We start from the raw sequence: 24,187 nt of genomic DNA, 5'->3' as shown, positions 1-24,187 counted from the left end.
CTGAATTTAAAATTTTTCATGATGATGTCTTCTTCTCTCACCAATGAGTAGGTAGCATGTTAAAAATGGTCCAAGTATTGTGAATTTTTAAAAATCTTGTATTTTTCACTTCTAATTATTTGCATTTTGCTGGGAAACACGTTGACACTGACTCTTTGACAATTGATAAGACTTGCTTTGTGGTTTAGTACTTAGTCAACTTTTGTAAGTGTTCCCAATGTGTCATCCCTAATTGTTGAGAAGAGAATTCTATGTGTTCCCAATAAATCAAGTTTATTAATTGTATTGTTCAAATTTTCTATGTCTCTGCTGATTATTTGGCTTCCTGATTCTAACAGTGATAAAGAGAGGTGTGTTGACATCTACCTCTCTGATGGGGAATTTGTCAGTTTTTCCCTGCGTTCTATTAAATTTTGGTTTATATGTTTTTAGCCTATTTTATTAAGTTTATTAAGTTTAAAATCATTATAGCTTAGTATATTGCACGTCTTATCATTATTTAATCTCATTTTCTACCCATAATAATAGACAAAAAATCTATTTTGTCTGATATTAATAAAGCTATTCCAGTTTTACTTCCAGCCTTCCTGTGACTTTGTATGTCTCTTATAAACAGTATAGAAGTGTGTGGTATCTAGCCCCCAAGATGGCCCCCAGGGAGTCTTGCATCCTGGTATTCATACTCTTTTGGATTCACACTGTAGTAGTTTGATATGGTTATGAATTCCAAAATAGATATTGGATTATGTTTGTAATCTGGTCTGTACCTGGGTGTGATTGCGTTATGATTGGGGCTTTGATTGGGCCACGTCATTAGAGTGTTGAGTCCCCACCCCTTGGTGGGTAGGGACTCACAGATAAAAGGCATGGCAAAGGACAGAGTTGAGGGTTTTCGATGTTGGAGTTTTGATGTTGGAGTTTGATGCTGAAGTCTTAAGCTGGAGCCCCAGGAAGTAAGCTCACAAGAGGAAAGAGAAGCAAGCCCCTGGAAGAGAGGACCTGAGCCAGGAGAAGAACACAGAGGAATAGAGATGGCTCCTTAGACACGGAAGAAACCCCAGGGAGAGAGACAGAGCCATTCACCTGATAGACAACAGCTGACCTTGTGGAGAGAGGCAAAGTCTAGAGAGTCTCATAGTCTACAGCTGACTTTGTGGAGAAAACAGAGGAGCTGAGCCCAGAAGAACCCAGGAAGTCTGAACCCTTGCAGCTGTCAGCAGCCATCTTGCTCCAAAAAGTGGAAATAGACTTTGGTGAGGGAAGTAATTTATGCTTTATGGCATAAATTATGCTTTATGGTATCTGTAAGCTCCACCCCAAATAAATACCCTTTATAAAAACCAACCAGTTTCTGGTATTTTGCATCAGCACCCCTTTGGCTGACTAATAAACATACCCTCTCCTACCTGAATAGAGGGGACCTGTGTAACCAGTAGGATATTGTGGAAATGACAGAGTGTGACTTCTGAGGCTAGGTCCTAAAAGACATTGTGTCTTTCATTTTATTCTTTTTTGGATCACTTGCTTTTGGGGAAGCTGGGCACCATGTCCTGAGGACATTCAAGCAACCCTTTTAAGAGGTCCCTGGCAAAGAACTGAGACCTTCGGCCAACAAACCACATCAACTTACCAGTATTGTGAGGGTGCCATCTTGGAAACAGATATATCAAACTCCAGATTCAGCCAACTGGGGCATTAGCCAACATCAACTCAGAGAAGCTGCTCATGACTTCGTAACCCAAAGAAACCTAGAGATAATACATGTTTATTGTTGTTTTAGGCTCCTATGTTTTGGGGGGTAATTTGTTATTCAGCAATAGATAACTGACACAAACTAGAATTTTGAAAATCCAGTTTCATATCTAGTTAAATAATGATTTTAGTATATTTAAATTTATTGCAATTTTTGATGTATAGACTTGTTTCTCCTACTTTACCGCTTTCTTTCCAGCCGCCCTACTTTTCCTGTTTCATTTTTCCCCTTATTTATTTATTTTTGCTAGAGCAAATAGATATTTAAGTTAAAGTTGTAGGTTTACAGAAAAATCATGCAAAAAATACAGAGCTCCCATATCCCCCCACATCCATTAATACCTTGCACTAGTGTGGTACATTTGTTACATTTGATAAAACAATAGTATAATAATTGTACTATTAACTATAGTCCAGGGCTTACATTAGAGTCAAATGTGTTATGTCCTATGGTTTTTAATTTAATTTTAATTTATTGTAGTGACATTTACTGCTGAAAATTTCCCCTTTTAACCACATTCAAATATTTAATTCAGTGGGTTAATTACATTCAAAATGTTCTGCTACCATCACCACCATCTATTACCAAACTTTTGCAGCACCCCAGATAAAAACTGTACCCATTAAGCATTAACTCCCCATTACCTACCTCTACTTTGACTCCTGGTAGCCTGTATTCTAGTGTCTGACTCTATAAATTTGCTTATTCTTATTTCCTATCAGTGAGATTTTACAATATTTGTCCTTGCAAAAATAGATTGTGTGTGTGTGTGTTTTCAGCTTCCATCTCCCCCACTCAGTGGTTTGGAAGTTGTATACTCTATTCCTATCCTTCGAAAGTTTCAAAATTTTATAGAGTTTACCTATTTTAACAAAACCTTATAGCTGGTATCTTAAGCCCCCTTTTGAAAGTCCTAAGGACTTAGAAGACCTTAATTTCAATCATTTTTAAATTTCAACTCACCTGCTGTTGTTTCCTGGCATTTTCTTTAATCTCACAAATTGACATTATTATTATACACAGATCATATTTGTTTAGATTTATCTTTTTTTCCCCCAAATGACTGTGTACATTTCTTTTGGACTCACAGACTTCCTTTCAGGATAATTTCCCTTCTTTCTGAAGTTTATCTTCTCAATTCTTTTAGAGTAGGTCTGAGGAGTTAAATTTTCCTCCCCTTCCTCCTCTTAGTGTGTGTTTGTTGGGCGGAGTAGGGCATTAACATTCCATTACTTCTAACCTCCTTTGGCCATCACATTTATTTTCATTTTCTTTGTTTTCCTTTCTTCGTTTCTTTGGTCTGGAATCTGTGACTGCTTAAGGAATTCTGGCTTTTCCTTTCCTCCTCTCTCCTCCCCCCCCCCCCCCCCTTCCTCTTCTTCTTTTAAATTTTTACTGTGGTAACATATATACGACATAAAATCTCCCTTTTGTACTACTTTCAAGTATACAATTCAGGGAAAATTACATTCTCAGTGTTGTGCTCCCATCCCCACCATCCATTATTAAAACTTTTCTGTTACCCAAACAGAAACTCTGTACCCATTAACATTTTCCCCCCAATTCTCCCTCTCCCTGGCACCTTGTAATACGCTTCCTGTCTCTATGAATTTGCATGTTCTAGTTATTTCATATGAGTGAAACCACACAATATTGCCCTTTTGTGTTTGGCTTATTTCACACAACATGATGTCTTCAAGGTTCTCTTGTTATAGTGTGTATCTCAACTTCACTCATTTCATGGCTGAAAAATAGACCATTGTATGGATATACCACATTATGTCGATCATTCATCTGTTGATGTAGCTTTGCTTTCTTCTACCCTTTGGCTATTTTGAATAATGCTGCTGTGAACATTGGTATATAAATGTCTGTTAAATTCCCTGCTTTCTACTGTGTATTATATTTTGCTGTTTGCAGCATTCTATATTTTGTGCATGAAGTAAAATTTATTACTTATGATGATCAAGTCTATATCATGCTGATTTTTTTCCTGCTTATTCTATGAATGCTGAGAGAGTTGTATAAATGTCTCCAATTCTGATTTGGGTTTGTCTCTTACTTGTTGTAGCTTTGTCACATGTCAAAAGTCATGCTGTTAGGTATGTACAGATTTGCTCAATTTTCCTGGAAATTGTTCATTATAAAAAGATATTCAACTTCTAGAATTGTTTCCTTAATGCGTGTTTACTTGATAGTGACAGTGAAATGATATTTACTGTTTTTACTGTTCACTGGTATATTTTTCCACATTTTATTGTCAACCTTTATGTAGGTCTTAGATGACTTTCTTATAAACCACATGTACTTTTTTCTTTTAAAATCCACTTGACAATATTGATTAAGTCAAACATTTTTATTTAGTATGATTACTATTTAATTTGCGTTTAAATCTGCCTTCTCATGTGCTTTCTAGTTGCATTCTCTCTTTTGCTCCCCTCCTCCCTAGAATGCCTTCTTTTGGACTGATTATTTTTGGCCAATTTTCTGCTCTTTTTCTGTTCTTTTCCTGTACTTCTTAAACAGAGACCCTGAGATTCACCTCACCCCTTCTCCTTTAAATGGTGAAGTATTCTGGGGCTCATTCCTCTCTCCCTTTTGACAATCATTCTCTGAGGTCTGCACTGCTTCAAAGGCCACCGGTGATCTGAGAACTTCCAATTTGTACCTCTGGCCTGGACGGCTACTCCAGGCATGTTTAAAAAATGCCTACCTAACCTTTTCACCTGGATGTCAGATATGCACTTCAAACTTAATATTTCCAGAATCAAACTATTCCTGACACCACTTGCCCCAAACCTGCTTATTCACAGTCTTTTCTATTTCAGTAAATGGCAAGAAAATTGGTCCAGGTGCTCAAGTCCAAGACTTTGGAGTCATCTTTGATTCTTTCTTAAACACCACACGTCCAATTCATTTTGTTGTGGTTGGCTTCCAAATGTTCTCTCAGAATTCTGTATCTTCCCACAAGTTCCTCTACTACAGCCCTGATCCAAGCCACCATCAGTTCTTACCTGGATTATTACAAAAGCCTTTTTTTTTTTAGATTAATTAATTAATTTATCTCCCCCCCACCATTGTTTGCACTTGCTGTCTGCTCTGTTCATCTTTTTTTCTTTTTTTTAAATCACTGTGCATTCTTCTGTGTCTATTTTTATTTTATCCCCCTCCTCCCCGTGTGGCTTGCTTGTCTGCTCTCTGTGTCCATTCGCTGCACACCCTTCTGTGTTTTTGTTTGTCTCCCTTTTTTGTTGTTGTTGTTGCGTCACCTTGCTGAGTTGGCACTCCACAGTGCTTGTGGGCCGGCTGGCACTTTGCGGCGCCTGGACCAGTGGCTCTCCACAGCATGCAGGCGAGCCTGCCTTCACAAGGAGGCCCCAGGATGCAAACCCAGGGCCTCTCATATGGTAGGCGGGAGTCCAACTGATTGAGCCACAGCCACTTCCCTCAGTTCATCTTCTTTTTAGGAGGCACCAAGAACTGAACCCAGGACCTCTCATGCGAGAGGGAGGCATCCAATCACTTGATCTACCTCCACTCCCTTCTTGTGTCTCTCTCATTGTTTCCTCGCTGTATCTCTTTGTTGCAACATCTCACTGTGACATATTGTTGCATCACCTCGTCCTTTCAGCTCTCTATCTTGCCTATCTTCTTTTTTTAATTAAAGATTTTTATTTATTTATTTCTCCCCCCTCCCTCCATTGTCTACTCTCTGTGTTCATTAGCTGTGTTTTCTTCTGTGTCTGCTTGTATTTTCATTAGGCAGCTCCAGGAACCAATCCTGGGACCTTCCAGAGTGGGAGAGAGGCGATCATTCTCTTGCGCCACCTCAGCTCCCTGATCTGCTGCATCTCTTATTTTCTCTCCTCTGTGTCTCTTTTTGTTGCGTCATTTTGCTGCAGCAGCTCTCTGTATGGGCCAGCACCCCTGTGTGGGGCAGCACTCCTGTGCGGGGCAACACTTCAGCATGGGGCAGCATTCCGTGTGGGCCAGCACTCTGTGTGGGCCAGCACTCCGCGTGGGCCATCTCGCCACACGGTCCAGCTTGCCTTCACCAGGAGGCCCTGGGTATCGAACCCTGGACCTCCTATATGGTAGATGGGAGTGCAATTGCTTGAGCCACATCCACTTCCCTTGCTTGTGTTCTTTAGGAGGCACTGGGAACTGAACCTGGGACCTCCTATGTGGTAGGCGGATGCCCAACTGCTTGAGCCATATCCACTTCCCAGCAATAGCCTCTTAACTGACCTTGTGGTTTGCATCTCTTTGGTCTTACAATCTGTTCTCAAACAGAAGCCAAAGAGCTCCCTTTAAAAGAGTAAATCAGATTAGCATACTCCTCTGCTTTAAACTCTCCAATAGGTCCACATCTCACTCAGCAAAATCCATGTTTTTTTGCTTGGGCTACAAGACCCCACACCATCTCACTCTCTTCTAGAATAGTATATGGTTCCTAGAAGGCACTTGTATTAGTTTCTGAGGCTGCTGTAACCAAGTATCACAAACTGGGTGGCTTTAAACCACAAAAATTTATTCTCTCACAGACTGGAGGTTAGAGTCCAAAATCAAGTTGCTGGCAGGGCTGCGCTCTCTCTGGAGGCTCTAGGGAAGACTCCCTCGGTGCCTCGGCCAGCTTCTGGAGGTGACTGTCCATCCTTGGTGCTCATCATGGCTTGTAGACGTGCCATTCAGACTCTGCCTCTGTCCTTCCGTGATCTCCTGCCTTATGTCTCTGCGTCTCTGTGTCCACATTTCCCTCTCTTCTTAAGGACACCAGTCGTATTGGTTTGGGGTCCATCCTAATACAGTATACCTCATCTGAACTTAACTAATTATATCTGCAAAGACTTGTTTCCAAAGAAGGACTTTTGAGGAACACTATCCCACCCAGTGCAGTGCTCAATAAAAAATTTCCTTAAATAAACAAATGATTGGATCTAATTTATTATCAAGTCCCATCTTTTATGCCTCCAGAATAACCTGAATTTGTCCATTCCTCTGCCTCTCTCTGCCATTGCCCTGGGCTATTATGATAACCTTGACTGGTATTCCTGTATTCACACGTACCCCATTATATTCTCCTTCCCACATGGCAGTCATACTGATCTCTTTAAAGCCTAATCAGATCATGGTACTCTTCTCCATAAAATCCTTCAATGGTCCCCACCTAATTGAGAATTAATTCAAACCCTCTACTGTGACTTTCAAGGCTTTATTTCGGGACTGCAAACCTAAATGCTTCCAGAGTGCAGGGAGGGAAGGTAAGCGGGTGAAGCAGACCAGGCCTTTGCTAACTAAACACGGAGATATAGAATATTTCTTAGTTCCTACAAAGAAATATGGTCTCTCATTTTTCTTGAAACTCCCAGCTTTCTTGGTATGTCTTTCATTTTTTTCTCTTTAGATAAAGTAGTGGCTACAAAGGAATGTTCTCTAAAAAAAAACAACAACCCAAAAACAAAAAGACAAGCAAGTGGGATGATCCATAGCATCCATAGCTGGGCCTTCCTCCTGGTGTGGAGAGGGATGGCAGATGGGATGGACGTGCTGGAGGAGAGAGCAGACCCACCGAGTGCGGCCCAGGGGGACGTCGGAGAGCCACATTTTAATATAAAATTAGGTCCTGAGTTTTAAAGGTGGACCCAAAATAGGATTAAACGCACACAAGTGCATGTCTGCTTATTTTGGGGGAAAGTGAGAGGCAGAGAGACTGTGCCACTTTCCCAAGGTGGAGGAGGGGAGTGGGTGGTCTCACCTGTGGAACTCAAACTCTGAGGCTTCTTCTATTTCTGAGATTCGTGACTAAATACACGTGGCTGTCAGTCCAAGTCAAGGACAGGAGTGTATCGCTCTGCTTGCTTCCAGGGCGGTGTCCTCCAGGTCTCTGTGGGCGCCTGGCTTCTTTGAGCAAGGGGCCCCACCCCTAATGGAGGGTAGATTACATTTCCAGTGCAAATTATAGCAGGTAATTTAGTTTCACCGAGCAAAAGAGGCAGAAGAATTTGTCCTAGAGTATTTGAGGAAGAAAAAAACAAGGACTCTTATCCAAATCAACAATTTGCGGTATGGCAGAGACCGTTTCAGATAGATAGTGATCTTTGTGTTTCCCAGAAGCCTCGAAGATAAATGGAAAATTCCCTGGGCTCTTGATTCTGTGGACAAAAACCTCCCCCGAGAGGATGTGGCCTGGTGCCCAGAGGAATTTTCTGGGTCTCAAAAGCAGATGCCTGGGACGGGGCACTAATTGAATTCAAGGCAGGGATCGCTTGGTTCAAATCACCCCCCCAAAGCCTTTCCCCACCAATGAAGTCGGAGCTGATAAGCTTCCAGCCAGTGTTTCAGGGTAAAGCAGGGGGCGCTCAGGGGGACATTCTGGGACCACTCAGCAATGTCAAGAACCAAGCTGGGAGACTCCTAGAGAAGGCGCCCATCTCTGAAATCCCTTCCGGCTGTTAAGACCTAATGCCTCCACTTTGGGATTCAGGGGTGGAATAACAAGGAAGACTCAGACTTGAAAGGGGGAGGCAGCAGTGGTAGCCCAGGGCAAAGAGCACTGGACTGGGAGTCAGAAGGCGAGGGGTGAGCATGGGCTTCCCCACTCCTCACCTGTCGGTCTCTGGCATGTCCCCTTACTGAGCGTTCCTTTCTTCATCTGTGACTTGGAAACAATGCCGCCTACTCTGGCTTCTCACAGTGATGGTGTAAGGTTCAGATGAGGTCATGTCTGTCGAAGTGCCCTGAAAACTGAATAGCACTGAAGTAAGGACTGGCATTCTATCCAGCACCTTCCAGCCCCAGCACCCACCATGCTTCCCCTCGTGTCCTCTGCTCCAGCCACACAGACTGTCTTTTATTTTTCTTGTACGTAGATCCCTCCTGCCACTGGGCCTTTGCACATGCTATGGTCACAGTCTGAAGTGCTCCCTCCATCCTTTGACTGGAATTATTCCTACTCATCCCATAGAACTCAGCCCAGTTGCTATGTGTTTAGGGAAGCCTTCTCTGACCACAGCCCACAGCTCCCTCCTGCCCTCCAACCAGTTTAGGCTGGAATCCCCTATTACACATTTGCTTCCATAGTACCATGTACTTTACTGGTATAGCTCTTGTTTCCATTTGCAGTAGTAATTTGTTTGGATTTATGGCAGTCTTTATCACTAGACCATAGTTTCTGGGAGGGCAGAGAACGATGTGTTTTTGCTCACTTCTGTGTCCCCAGAGCCTAGCTTGAATAAATATTAGCTATTGTAGAGTGGGTTCAGGATCTACGTAACAGGGTTCTGGATTTAGGTGCCTGGATTGGGATTCTCAGAGTGAAGAAATCCAGGAAGGAAAATCTCTTTTCTGAACAAGCCCCAGTGTTTGCCCTTTTTCTTCTACACACTGTAAGCCATGTCATGCCCCAGCATGTAAGGTCAAGTTGATGTGTTACCAGATTTTATTTAGGTTCTTGGCTATGCTGCAGAAATGAATTTCAAGAGCACATCGGGTGAGTTAGGTCAGTAATTTATTCAGGTAGGGAGGGACGAGAAGTGGGAGAAAATAACAGAGCAGGGGTCCCAGGTAGAGAGCAAGGGGCTGAAAAGTGATAAAGTGGGCTGATACACAGGCTACAATTTCCCATTATAGGTTATAAATGCCCAGGTTTTACTTGCATGGACACATGGCAGAGGAAAAATGGTGAGAGTGGTGCACAGAGGGCACGAACGGGTCCACGGGTGAGCGAGCACAAGAGAGCGAGAGTGCTCGTTCAGGCCTCCTGCGTGGCTTTTAGAACTGTTAATGATTCCACCCCTTTGCTAATGGCAGGGGAGGAGTTCCAGCTGTTTGTTGTTTTGATTGCTTATTTCTCCTATTAATCTCCCAGGAGGGCCCAATGATAAAGTCCTTGGGGGATATCCAGGGCTTCTCCTGGCTTCCAGAGGAAGTCTTCTTCTGAGTGGCAGAATCTTGGGGAGGGTCTCCCAGCAGCAATGTTGGGGTTGTTGATGTCCAATATATACAGACATCTGAAGCAGACTAGTAAGGTAGGAATCAACAGATGGATCTGGAACCTGGCAGAGTCCACGTGGACATCAATAACCCCGAAGATAGCTGCCAAAAGACCCCACCCCCAGGCTTCTGCTTTTCAGAACAAAGACTTCTTCTGGAAGCCAGGAAAAGCCCCAGATACTCCCCAAGGACTTTATCATTGGGCCCTCATGGGGGATTGCTGGGTGGGGTAATCAATCAAAACAGCAAACAGCTGGAACCCCTCCCCTGCCATTAGCAAAGGGGTGGAATAATAAATAGTTTATAAAGCAGGCCACAAGGCCTGAGCACATTCCACTCTCTTGCCTCTGGACTCATTCCTGCCCTCAGTGCTTTTCTCTGCCCTTTTTTCCTCTGCCACGTGGCCAGCGAGTAAACTGGGCATTTATAACCTATAATGGGGAATTGTAGTCTGTAAATCAGCCCACTTTATCCCTTTTCACCTCCTTCCTCTTACCTGGGACCCCTGATCTGTTATTTTCTCCCATTTCTCTTCCCTCCCTACCTGAATAAATTTCTGGTCAAACTCACCCAGCATGCTCTTGAAATTCATTTCTGCAGCATAGCCAAGAACCTAAATAAAATCTGGTAACAGCTTTACCTTGTATAGCTGAAGTCTTGATGACTTTCTGTGCTTAATTCTCCCCTTTTACCCATTTTTCTGTACATTAAAAAGTAAGGGATGGGAGTGGATGTGGCTCGAGCAGTTGAGTGCCTACTTCCCACATGGGAAGTCCTGGGTTCAGTTCCCAGTGCCTCCTAAAAAACAAAAAAGCAAAACAACAAGCAAATAAATGAAAAAACCAACTCAGGGGAGCTGATATGGCTCCGTGGTTGAGCGCCAGCTTCCCAGGTATGAGGTCCTGGGTTCAATCTCTGGCCATAGTACTTCAAAAAAAAAAAAAAAAAGGGAAACGGACTTTGGCCCGGTGGTTGGGGCGTCCGTCTACCATATGGGAGGTCCACGGTTCAGACCCTGGGCCTCCTTGACCCGTGTGCGGCTGGCCATGCGCAGTGCTGATGCGCGCAAGGAGTGCCGTGCCACACAGGGGTGTCCCCCGCGTGGGGGAGCCCCACGCGCAGGGAGTGCGCCGGTGAGGAGAGCCGCCCAGCGTGAGAGGAAGGTGCAGCCTGCCCAGGAATGGCGCCGCCCACACTTCCCGTGCCGCTGACGACAACAGAAGCGGACAAAGAAACAAGACGCAGCAAATAGACACCAAGAACGGACAACCAAAGGAGGGGGGGGGGGGAATTAAATAAATAAATAAATCTTTAAAAAAAAAAAAAAAAGAAAAGAAAACAGTATATTAAAGACATTAAGTTCCATTACCAGCACATTGTGAAAAAACTGGAAAATATGAAGAAGTTTAAATAAGAAAAAATAGCTACCTTCTGCCATTGAAAATAACAATGCACAAATGTTAGCATATTTCTTTCCAGTGTTTTCTATATTTTTTACATAGTTGAGATTGCACTGTACATACATATTCGTATCTTTTGTCACTTAACATTATATCATAAGTATTTCTCCATTATCATTGTTTTTCAAGGCTACATGATAATCCTTTGTGTGTTTGCAAAAAGTTATTTTACTAATCTCTTAAACTGGGACAACTAGAATCCTTATGCTTTTATTTGGACAATTAGAAACAATGCTACACTGAATACCTTGTATGTAGATCTCTGTTCTCACTGTAAATTATTTTCTTAAGATAGGTTTCTAGGAGTGGAGTTTACTGGATCAAGAGTATGACACTTTTAAGGAGCCTCATTCATTTCATGTTGCCAGGTTGCTGTACAGAAACTTGCCATTTTTATGCTTTCACCAGTTTTAAGAACTGCTTGGGATCGGGAGACAATGAACGCATGGCAAGTCTTCACACGTTTTGAATAACATTAATTCCTAAACCTCTGCTAGCTTGGTAGGTGAAGCTGGTAGATGCAGGAAAAGTATCACCAGATGTATTAGTCAGGTTCTCTAGGGAAACAGAATCAACAAGAGATACCCGTAAATAGTGCAAGATTTCATAAAATTCTCTCATGTGACCATGAAGATGCACAAGTCCGAATTCCGCAGGCAGGCCGCAAACCAGGGATGGCTCCAATGAAGGTTGATGAGTTCCCAGGCTGTCCAAAGTCAAGCTGGAAAATTCTCTCTGAATGCTGAAATCACTTCCCCTTTTAAGGCATTGAACTGATTGGATCAAACGTCACTCATTGCTGGCAGCAATTTCCTTGGTTGATTGTAGATGTAATCAGACATCGATACAATAAACTCACTGATCACTAAAGTCCACAAATGTCCTTGTATTACAATGAGCCCAATGCTTACTTGACCAAACAACTGGGCACAATTAATGGTCAAGTTGACACATTAGTCTAACCATCACATCAGATTTCAAAGAATGTTTCACATTTAAAAAATCTCTCTATCATATCTTTGATTACTTTTCACAGCTGTCTACTATCTTTCATAGATGTCATCTCTTCTTTCTTTTTCTTTAGGTTTATTTTTGTCATCCTTTTCTAACCTAACTTAGATACTTAGCTCATTTATTTTCAGACTTTCTTCTAATGTAAAAATCTAAGGCTATAAATTTTCCTTTAAATTAAGCAATTTTGCTGCAAAACTAACCAAAAATTTAATATGGAATATCTTCATTTTTTTTTGGTTTTAAGTGTATTTTACTTTTTAAAAAATTCCTCTTGTGATTTATCTGTTGACCTGTTAGTTATTTTGAAGTGTGTTTTAAAATTTCTGAACAGTGTGGGGATATTTTAATCTTTAGAGTTGACTTCTCAGCTAAACTGCATTGTGGTCAGAAAATGGGGTGTGCATATTACTAATCTGAAATGTATTGAAAATTGCTTTACATTGAAAATTGTGCATAATCAATATTTGTAAATGTTGCATGACCAACTATCCCTATTTGTTTGGGGATAGAGGTTTACCTGGAGGAAGGACTTTCAGTGCTAAAATCAGGAAAGTCTTGGGCTAACTGGGACAAGTTGGTTAACTTCTGTGTGCCCAAGAATAATGCGGATTCTGCATTGTTGGGGCAGGGAGGTGTATTAGTCAGGGTTCTCTAGGGGAACAGAATCAACAAGAGATGTCTGTCAATAGTATGCGATTTTATCAGAGTCTCTCACGCAACTGTGGGGATGCACAAGTCCAGGTTCCGCAGGCAGGCTGCAACCAGGGGCTGTAATGAAAGTCCAGTGAAGGTTCTTGATGAGATTTGAGAGACGTTGGCTGTCCAAAACAAGTTGGGAAATTCTCTCTCAATGCTGGAATCACTCCCCTTTTAATGCATTCAACTGATTGGATAAAGCTTCACTCAATGCTGATGGCAATCTCTTTAATTGATGTAGTTGTAATCAACTATCTGTGATGTACCACTACAGTAAAGTCAATGAAAGTCCATCAATGCCCTTGTATTACAGTTAGCCCAGTGCTTGCTTGACCGAACAGCTGGGCACAATTACCTGGCTGAGTTGACACATTAACCTAACCATCACAGAGGGTCAGAGTTCTAAAAATATACATTAGATCAGACTTGTTTATTTTTATTTTTTTAAGACAATTTTTAATTAAAATTTCCATTTGAGATTATTGTAGATTCACATGCAGTCATGAGAAATAATTCAAAGAGAACCCACATACCCTTTATCCAGTTTCCCCCAATGGTGGCATCTTGCAAAATGAAAGTAGATTATCACAGCCAGGGAATTGACATTGATACAGCCCACTGTTCATATTTGAACTTCACCAGTTTTACTTGCACTCATTTGTGTGTGTGCATATGTGAGCATGTGTGTTTTGTTCTGCACAATTTCATCATGTGTGTTTGTGAATCTGCTACCAAAGTCAAGATACAACCATCACAACAAAGAGCTTTCCAGTTGTCCTTTTATAATCACGAGGACCTCCCTGCCATCTCCTCTCCCTCTCTTGTCACTTACTCTAGAGCACCTGATAATCTGTTCTCCATTTCTACGATTTTGCCATAATAACTGGAATCACACAGTATGTTAGTTACTTTTTGGGGTTGGCTTTTTCCACCAAGCATAATTCCCTGGAGATCTATCCAAACTGTGCGTATCAACTGTTTGTCCCTCTGATTGCTAAGCAGCATGTCATGGTGCAGATGTACCACATTTTGTTTAACCACTCACCCGTTGAAGGACATCTGATTGTTTCCAGTTCATGACTATTTTGAATAAATCTGTCATGAACATTCCCCTACAGGTTATTGTGTGAGCATAAGTTTCCTTTCTCTGGGATAAATGCCCCAGAACGCAATGACTGGGTTTAACCATTGTTTTTAGAAGTCTCTATCTTGGTGAGTGGGGAGTGGGTGTTGCTCAAGTGGCTGAGTGCCTGCTTCCCAGGTACAAGGTTCTGGGTTCCATCCCTAGTACCTAATGAAAAAGAAAAAAAAAAAAAAAAAGAGTCTATATCTTGACTGAGTTTTTAATCTACTTGCTCTCTGAGAAAGACATTGATGTAGATCTATCAATTTATATATTGCTCTTTTGCTAGATGTGCACTAATTTAGAATTGGTAACTTTCCATCTATAAAATCGGCACCCCAGCTCCTGGAGTGTGGTTCTGGGGTCAGGCACCCTACCGTGTTACTGGGAAGTTCCAGCAGATGGTTCGAGCCTTCTCTAGCCTGATGGCCAGGATAACGTGGTTTCACAGTCACTGTGAACACGAGGACAATGGGGATGTCACCCCTGTGCTAATGCTCCTGAGGGAGGAAGTAACCATCCTATTTACCTGCATGTCTGTGTCCCTGGAAGAGAGGAAGTGGAGGACGACTTCCCCTCAGCTGACGTGCTGGCAGTACATGCTGAGAGCTGTGAAACACTGGCCTGTTTATTTATTTGCGATAAACTGCCAGGAAAGTTGCCTTCCCTGGAGAGTTTACATAGGAGGAGAGATGCTACAAAGGTACCAGGAAAAAGCAAAGATGGGGCCCCCCCCGCAGCTCCCCCCGGACATCTTTCCTCCCTGGTGGTTCTTTCGCATTTACATTGGTTATACCCCGGAGAAGTCACTCCTTAGACAGTCAGAGGCCAACTCGTCCATCTTGCCAACGGATGCTGAAACCCTGTTTGCCTCAGTTCCAGGTTCCATCTTCCAGGCCCACTTCAAGAAGCCCTCACACCCTGGGTCTCGGGAATCCCCTTCCTGAGGTCTCATAGTGCTTGCTGTCTTCTCAACGCTTAGCAGTGCCACCTCGGGACTCACTCCTGGTGAACAGGGCCCCCTGTGTATTAGGTTCCTATGGCTGCTATAACAAGTTGCCACAAAATTTAGTGGCTTAGAACAGCACACATTTATCACTTACTGCTCTTCTAGATGGTCAGAAGTCTGAAATGGGTCAAGGTCACGTGGTTGGCAGAGAGCTGCCCACCCTGTGGCTCGAGAGCCCACCTCACTCTCTTCTCTGCTTCCATTGGCACCTCCATCTCCTCTCCGACTCTGACCTTCCTGTCTCCTCTAAAAGGACCCTTGTGATTACATTGCACCCCCCGGGAGCATCCAGGCTCATCTCCCCAGGCTTGTCCTTAACTTGATCGCATCTGCCATGGAAGGCATGTAAGGTAACATATTGTGAAGTCTGGGGATTAGGACGTGGACCACTTTGGGAGTCACTTTCTGCCCACCATGCTGCCCTCATGGGGGAATTTGGTTGTGCGGTTGGTTGTCTCTGCCCTTCTCTTCTCTCCAGAAAGGAGTAGGTCATCCTTTCTCGCCTGACCCCTCTACGATCAGGGTCCCCTGCTGCTAGTGTGCTCACCAAGGCCATTGCTCTCAGGTTCCTGGTGTCTACAGATAAACTCAGACCCCCTCACCTGGCTCAGTGTCCTGGACGATTTGTCTCTTGCCATTCATTTTTTGTTTTATCTCCCACTAGTCTCCTTTACATGCTTTAACTACCAGCTTATTTATTTTTTAACATGCCTAGCACTTTTCTGCTTCCCTGCTTTTACTTCTTTCCTCAAATCTAAAATGTCCTTTGCCCCTGCCATTTTCACCTGGCAAAATCTTACCCAGCAAATGGGGAGTGAAAGTGTAAACCACTAGATTTTCTCAAAAAAGCTATTTGCTCCTATCATCAAATGACTTAAAATATGTGTGACAGTTGACGGAAAAATTCCATATGTAGGAATTTCATACAATGGAAATGATCCTGAGGGTCGTGTATAGATACAGTTTCAAAGACTTCATTATAGCATCATTAATACTAATAATAAAAAGTAGAACTGACCTAAACCAAATATCCAACTATACAGCATGGGTGAAATAAACTGTAGAACATCTGTAAGTGAAATATTACACACTGAATAAAAGTGAAAAAATACAAAAGCGCTAATGACTTGAAAGATATTTATCATACATACTAAAGCAAAAAAGAGTCAATGACAAAAACCTCTGTATGGGAAGATTTTATTTTAAAATTACGTATATATACTTATTTAAAAAAAAGAAAAGCACTTTGTAAAACTGTTGGTAGTTTTTTCTGGGTAGTGGAATTAGGGGTGATTTTTATTTTCTTATTTTTATTTGTCCATGCTTTGCCCCCCCCCATGACTCTGTGTTACTTTTATAGTAATAAAAAAGTAGTTACAATTATTTTTTAAAATTTTTACCACCCTACCCATGACAATTCAAATGCTGCCCCATCCTGAAGCTGCCTCTGGATAAAGGGGTCCCTTTGACCCTCTAGCCCTTTGAACAGCTCCTTTATTACTTATGCAATATTGTATTTAATGAATTGCTACAAAGCAGCTTCCAGGTGTAGAGCTTTGTCTCTCTAAGTGGCCTGGGGTGCAGGGCTCCTCTGCCTCCTCTGCACCCCACTCCTCCTGTCTGCAGGAGCCCGGAGTGCAGCGCTGTGACTGGAGGGCTGAGCGGGGGCCTGCTGGATTCCAGCCTGGAGCCGAGATGCTCTGATCTGGAGGGTCACCTCTGCTAGGGTTCTGCCCCTCTGCCTGGAGGTGGAGCAGAGTCTGGGAAGGCAGGCTGCTTTCCGAATTCTGGCCCTTTTCTCATGGAACTGGTGGTCCGATCCTGGAGATTAAGCAGAAGCACATCGAATATTTATTAAGACACAAAAATTGCCAACAGACACGTTACTCGTCTTTTCCAAGCTGGTGGCATGAGGTCACAGAGAGACGTGCTGAGAAGCACCCGCCAATGCAGTTAGGGTCCCCAGACGGGGCCGCTGCACCCGACACCCTCTACTGAGGGTGATGGCTGTGGCTTTCGCGCCAAGGAGCTTTTGTATATAAAGAACTTTATATGGCCCTGGGGAAACCAACAACTTTAGTGGAGATAGGAATTCAGAGAAGACTCCCTGGGCAATTTTCATATCTGTCAATTTATCAATTTTTCATGGCTAGACATCAATTAAGATCACTAGATTTAAACTGTTAAAAGGAAACCTTGGTGGCCTGGCTCCTAACTTTGGATTTCCTTCAGAGAATGGTACTCGTGAAGAAGCACGACTCCAGGGGAGTGACATGGGGCCAGGGGTGGAGCACGGGTCCCTGCACTCCCTTCGCGCTGGCCTCAGCGCCGCGATCCGCCCCACTGCCCCGTCAGTCTATGCAGTTCTCAGCAGACAGGAGACTTTTGAGGCCGGGTCTGAGCTGTATTATTTTGTTGCCCTGTGCGCATAAATCTTTAATATTCGAGTCAAGTGTGCTATATTATGATAAAGCAGAAATTCGAGTGCCACTTAGAAATACACAGTGGCCTCAGAAGGACAAACAGGAATAGGAGCCAGCACTTGCTGTCGCTGCCCCTTCTGGGGATCCCATGACCTTGCCTGTGCAGGTTCCCAGACACAGCAGGGTGCATGCTCTTTTTTTTTTTTTAAGATTTTTTTTTTAAACATTTCTCTCCCTTCCCCCTCCCCCAGTTGTCTGTTCTCTGTGTCCATTTGCTGCGTGTTCTTGTTTGTCCACTTCTGTTATTGTCAGCGGCACGGGAACCTGTGTTTCTTTTTGTTGTGTCATCATTCTTGGGCAGGCTGCACTTTCTTTCTCGCTGGGCGGCTCTCCTTATGGGGTGCACTCCTTGTGCGTGGGGCTCCCCTACGTGGGGACACCCCTGTGTGACACGGCACTCCTTACACACATCAGCACTGCGCATGGGCCAGCTCCACACGGGTCAAGGAGGCCCGGGGTTTGAACCGCGGACCTCCCGTGTGGTAGACGGACGCCCTATCCATTGGGCCATGTCCACTTCCCAGGGTGCATGCTCTTTCTACCCCTTTGCTGAAGACTTGGACAGCAGCCGACAAGTTCCTCAGCTATTGAGCAAATCCTTGTCTGCAGTTTCAGTCCTGTAGCTACATTTTCATATCATATTCTCAATTGTCAATACTAGCATTATATTAGCAAGGCGTTCAACCAGTGTTTATTGAGTACTTACTAGGTGCCAAGTGCTTTGGAAGGTAACATGTGGTCCTTGTCCTCAGGGAACTCAGACTAGAGGAGATAAGATATATACAGAAAACTGCTCAAAAGATGAATTCCACTAGAAACATCCAAAGGTGGTTCAAAGGCAGGAAAGTTGGTTGCTCATTGGGAAATGGAGGGCTGGGGAGGGAGAGAGGAAGGGAATAAAGGCTCCTGGGAATGGAAAGAACGTGGACTTGGCAATCAGACTGAAGAGTGTTCTGACGCTGGCTTCCTTTTGGAAGCTGTTCGATTCTATGGCCTTGCTGAGCCTCAGGGTCCTCATGGTAAAATAAGAGTAAATGATAGGCTGATCTCGAATGGTTGCTAGATAGAGGAGATCTATAAAGCACCGAGCAGAGGGCCTGGCACGTGGAAGGCATTCACCAAGTGACAAATCCTTTCTCTCTGGAGAGAGGGGCATGGAAGGATGATTGGAGGAGAGGATTGGGGAGGGGGCGCTGAGCACAGGGGTGTCTGGGCAGCAGGGCTGCTGGGCAGTTGAGCATGTTCTCAGGTGCCCTGGGGGTGGGCCTGGTGCTCGGAAGGGTCCCAGGGGGCAGTCTGATGAGCTGGCTGTTGGGTGTGACCCTGCAGGAGAACGAGGGCTGCAGAAAGCTGAAGGGATAGGGCAGGGGGCGCCCGGCTCAGCCCGCTGCCCGCCTCTGGTGGTGTCCCTGCTCTGCAGTCGCTTCTGCCCTTGCCTTCACTCTTCTGGAGCTGAAAACAGCCACCCGCCCCCCCCCTCCTGGGAAGTCAAAGGCTGCGGGTACCAGCCTGGAGCCCCTGGATGTTGCTGGAAGGCTGCCGCTAGTGGAGTCACGTCCGCTTGTGAAGGAGGAAGCAACAAACAGGGGAGACCGATGATCTGAGGTCCTTGACCTTGTTTTCTGAGAACCCCATTAGCCCCTCGACTCTTGTCTCACCTGACTATGAAGAACATTGGATTTAATCTGATTTAAAGAAAATAAAGGGAGGTGATACAAGTTTGTGGACCAAGAGTCATATTCCCCGCAAGAGATTGGAAGATAAATGTTTAGAACTTTGTCATCTCTTTGGCAGTCCCTGCCAGAAGCTGGTAGCAGCTGCTGCCCCCTCTGGGGAAGGGAACTGGAGGCTGGAAGGGCTACCGTCGGCCCCGGTTTGCCCAAAACTGTCCCGGTTTTAGTATATCTTAGCTTCCCTTGGCTGCCATAACAAGTCACCGACAACTCGGTGGCTCACAACAACTGGGATCTGTTCTCTCGCCATTCTGGAAGCTGGAATCCCAAATACAGCTGTGGCAGGGCCATGCCCTCTCTGAAACCTGTTGGGGGAAAACTTGCTCCACTCTCCCAGCTTTTGGTGGTCGATGAGGATCCTGGCTTTCAGCTGCATCTCTTCAGTGTCTGCCTCTGTCCCTATAAGGCCACCGTGCCCCCGTGTGTCTATGTCTCCTAGTCTCCCTCTCCTTGTAAGGACACCAGTCACAGGGCTTAGGTCACCCTGATTCAGTATGGCCTCATCTTAGGGTGATTACACTAGCAAGGACCCCATTTCCCAGGGAGGCCCTGTTCCCAGGTTCTGGGGCTTAGGACTTGAACGTATCTTTTTAGGGGACACAGTCAAACCCCCAATAGGACTGAGCATCCCAGGGACCAGAAACTCCTTCAGTCCACGGCGAACTGGGGCACATCTTCATCCTAGCAGGGAAGGGAGGGAGATTTGACTTTTTACTGTGCACCTTTTGTACGTTTTGTGCTTTTTACTTGGACCTTGCACCTATATTACCTAGCCCCCTAAAAAAGAACATCAAACTCCTAAAGAATAAAAAAGAAAAACAATAAATAAAAATTCAAAGGAAGTAAAATCTGAGGAAAACCTTTATATTTTAATGCGAGAAACAGAATAATAGTCTTACTCTATGAAGAGCTTTAACAAATCAGTGGGAAAACCTCTTAGTTAAAAATGAGCTAAAGGGAAGCGGACTTGGCCCAGTGGTTAGGGCGTCCGTCTACCACATGGGAGGTCTGCGGTTCAAACCCCGGGCCTCCTCGACCCGTGTGGAGCTGGCCCATGCACAGTGCTGATGCGCAAGGAATGCCGTGCCACGCAGGGGTGTCCCCTGCGTAGGGGAGCCCAATGCTCAAGGAGTGCTCCTCATAAGGAGAGCCGCCCAGCATGAAAAAAAGTGCAGCCTGCCCAGGAATGGTGCCGCATACACGGAGAGCTGACACAACAAGATGACGCAACAAAAAGAAACACAAATTCCCGTGCCGCTGACAACAACAGAAGCGGACAAAGAAACAAGACGCAGCAAATAGACACAGAGAACAGGTTAGGGGGAAGGGGAGAGAAATAAATAAATAAATAAATCTTAAAAAAAAAATGAGTTAAAGACGTAAGAAAGTCACAAAAGAAGAAATACAACTGGACAATATTAGAAGACGGCCTCCCCAATAATTAAAGGAATGAGTATTAAAACAGTGGGGTTATACCAGTTTTTGTCAGTTAAATTACCAAATGATAAAAAAATAAAATGTTAGGTTAGGAAAAATTGGTATAATTCTTGGCAGGATGTATAAAAAAACCTTAACAATGTTTGTGCCCTTAAGCACTTTATTTTTTTAACTTCTGGTGAGTTGTTTTAAGGAAATAGGCCACGTGTGAGAAGGCACAGGGACAAGGATGCTGGCAACTCTGCTATCTGTAAGGGGAAAGCCAACACGCCCAGGTTATTTTTCTTAAGGGCTTTATTTTTTAAATGAAAATTTCAACATACGGAAATCTAGAGATCATAATCTAAAAAATGCCTGTTGTCCAGCCAGCTTGGGCTCATGTTAACATTTTTTTATGTTTGCTACATAGTTTTGAAACTACCAAATTGATGAAACACGTTTATTACTAGAAAAGTACATATACCCCATATACCTCTCTGGGTCCCACCTTCTGTCCTTCTCCCCAGAGGTAGCCATTGTCCTCTGTTTAGTTGTTATCATACCTGTGCATGTTTTTATCCTTTTCCCATGATTAAACATATTTACAAGGAATAATACATAGTTTTATTGTGCAAGGACTTTCACTTTTTATACAAATGGTCTCATACTGTCCATACCCTCTAATACTTGCTTTTTCTTTTCTTTTTTTCCTCACCCTTGTTTTTGGTGGGTACATGTAGCTAAATTACTCTTTATCTGCTGTTTGTGATTTTGTATGGTGAATATACCACGATTTATTTATCCATTCTCTTGTTGAACTATATTTAGGTTGTTTACACATTTTTGTAATTATGGAGTAAAAGTTCTGGACATGTTGCTTTGTGGACATGAATGAAAGTTTCTCTGCGGATATGCTCAGGTGTGTATAATTGTAGGCTATGGGAAAGAATATCTTTAATAGATATTCCCAAAATTTTTTCCAAAGTGAGAAACAATTTGTCCTTCTAACAGTAGCATGTAAGAGTTCTGGGATTCCCATATCCTTGCCAATTAAATGGGCAGGTAACTAATTGTGATTTTATTTTACGTTTTCCTGATGACCTGTGGGGTTGAATGGCTTTTCACATGCTTGCCAAGTGGTTGGGCTTCTCCCTCTTCTTCTGAGAATTGCCTTTTCATATCATTTAACTCATTTGTCCCTTCTTTTTGACAATTTTTAACTTGAAATTGTCTTGACTATTCTTGATCCTTTGCATATAGGTTTTAGTGTCACTTTGTGTGATTCCATGAAAAATCCTGTTAGATTTTGATTGGAATTGCATGTAATTTGTAGACTAATTTGGGGATAATTGACATCTTTGCAATATTGAGACTTAATGTACATGTACAGTGAATGTCTTTCCACTGGGTTTTCTTTTAACTCTTGCAATAAAATTTATGATTTTCTGCATAATGTTCTTAAATAACTTTTATTGTATTTATTCTTAAGCACCTCACAGTATTAGTCGTTTTACTGGGGTAATTTTAGAGACTGCATTTTCTAATTATACAGAAACACACTAGATTTCTAAAATTAATCTTGTTTTAGTAAACTGCTGAACTCTTGTTTATATTTTCTTATTAGAGTCTCTTGATTTTTTTTATGCAGACATTCATATCTTCAAATATGAATTTTTAAATTTTTTTCTTTTTAAGCCCTATGCCCTTTATTTCTTTTTCTTCTTTTACCACATAAGCCCAGAAATCTGAATCAATATGCGATTTTATAAGACAGTTTTGTCTTATTCTGATTTTTAAAGGGAAACCATTAGGTATGAGGCTTGTTCTATTTCTTGTGAAATATCTTTACCAGTTCAAGCACACTCCCTTCTATTTGTAGGTTACTAAGTTGTTTTCGTTTCTTGTTTTCCATAAATGTGTGTTGCTGACCTTTTTCCAAAGCTTTTCCTGCTTTGCCTTATAATTTGATCACTTCTTTCTGTATGTGTTTTAAGCACATATTTTTAAGCAGTCAAAAATTTAGAATTATGTCTTCCTGGTGCATTGATCCTTTTATCATTATAGTAATTCTAATTTTATCCTTAATAATGACTTTTATTTTAAGGTCTATTTTGTCTGATATTAGTAAGATTAATAAACTTTGTCTTGATTATCATTTCCTTTTTCCTTCCTTTTATTTTCAGTCTTTCTGTATCCTTATGTTTTAGTCCTGTCTCTTGGACAATTGCTGGGTTGTGTGTCTTTTTAAAAGAAATCCAATATGATTATCTCTATTCTTTTACTTACAGATTTCTTAAAGTTGAACAATTAGTTTGGATTTTTTGCACTCTTATTTTTTATACTTATTTGTCCTTTTTCTCCTAGATCATATCTAGTTTTCTTTATTTTCTATTTTCTTTCTACTGGTTTGGAAAACATACATTAAATTCCTTTCTTTAGGTAGCCTCCATTGAAATTTTTCTGTACATTCTAGGCTTAGCAAAGTCTAAAGTTGTGTCTTCCTTTTTCCTAATAATACAGGACCTTAATACACTTTCACCCCTATCACCTATTCCCCATCTATAGTGCTACTGCTGTCTGGTATTTTTATAACTTTCCAATTTATCATTATTACTGTTATTGTTTTATACAATCACTGTTCCTATTTACTTCCCATTTTTACTAATTTCTTTGTTTACCATTCTGGCACCTTCTTTCTGGGTTTAATTTCCTTCTTCCTGAAGTACATTCTTTAGCAGTTCTTTCAGAAAGGACTGTTCATATTAAACCCATTGTTTGTCTTTTTGAAAAAATGTCTCTATTTCCCCTTAACTTTGAATGGTAATTTAACTAGGAAGAGCAGATATGTAGTCCGCTCTCCCCTATATCCCTCTGACCTTAACTTTTCGCATGTGCCCCTTCTAGACTGTCAGTGTCTGCACCTCTGTGCCTGAGGGCTGAAAGTAAGTGTTGGGGAGTTAACTCCGGCAGGGAGCAGGCATCAACAATAACTGATGGAAATGGTGTGGGAACACCCTTGCTCTCTTCACTAAATAGTGGGATAATTCTGAGGCATGCATTTTACACCATTTCTCAGTTTCCTCATGGGATTAAGCTTCAGTTATCCACTGAAGTGGCTGGTTTAATAAACACATTTTATAGGCTGCTTTCCCTTCCCTATTTCATATCTGCACTCCCCTGCCAGTGTTTCCTGGTCTCCAAATAAATTATTTGCCCTAAAATACTCAGGTTATACTTCTGGGGACATTTAAACAAAGGCACTGTATATAGAATTCTACACTAATGGATATTTTTTCTCAGTGCTTCTCTTTGGATCTTTTCATTCTGATGAGTTTCATAACCCCCCATTCTATCTCCTTATCTCTCTGTGCTTCATTCAAAGTAATTTCCTCAGATCTTTTTTCCTGCAAGATTTTCTTCAGAAATGTCTGGTGGTTTTATTTTCATTTTGAATTAATTTAGTATACATTTCCATTTCTAAAAGTTCTTTTTCAAGTCTTTCTATTCA

The sequence above is a fragment of the Dasypus novemcinctus genome, chromosome 20, assembly GCF_030445035.2.
Source record: "Dasypus novemcinctus isolate mDasNov1 chromosome 20, mDasNov1.1.hap2, whole genome shotgun sequence".
In the NCBI taxonomy this organism is placed as follows: domain Eukaryota; kingdom Metazoa; phylum Chordata; class Mammalia; order Cingulata; family Dasypodidae; genus Dasypus; species Dasypus novemcinctus.
Note: the sequence above shows the minus strand (reverse complement) of the source record.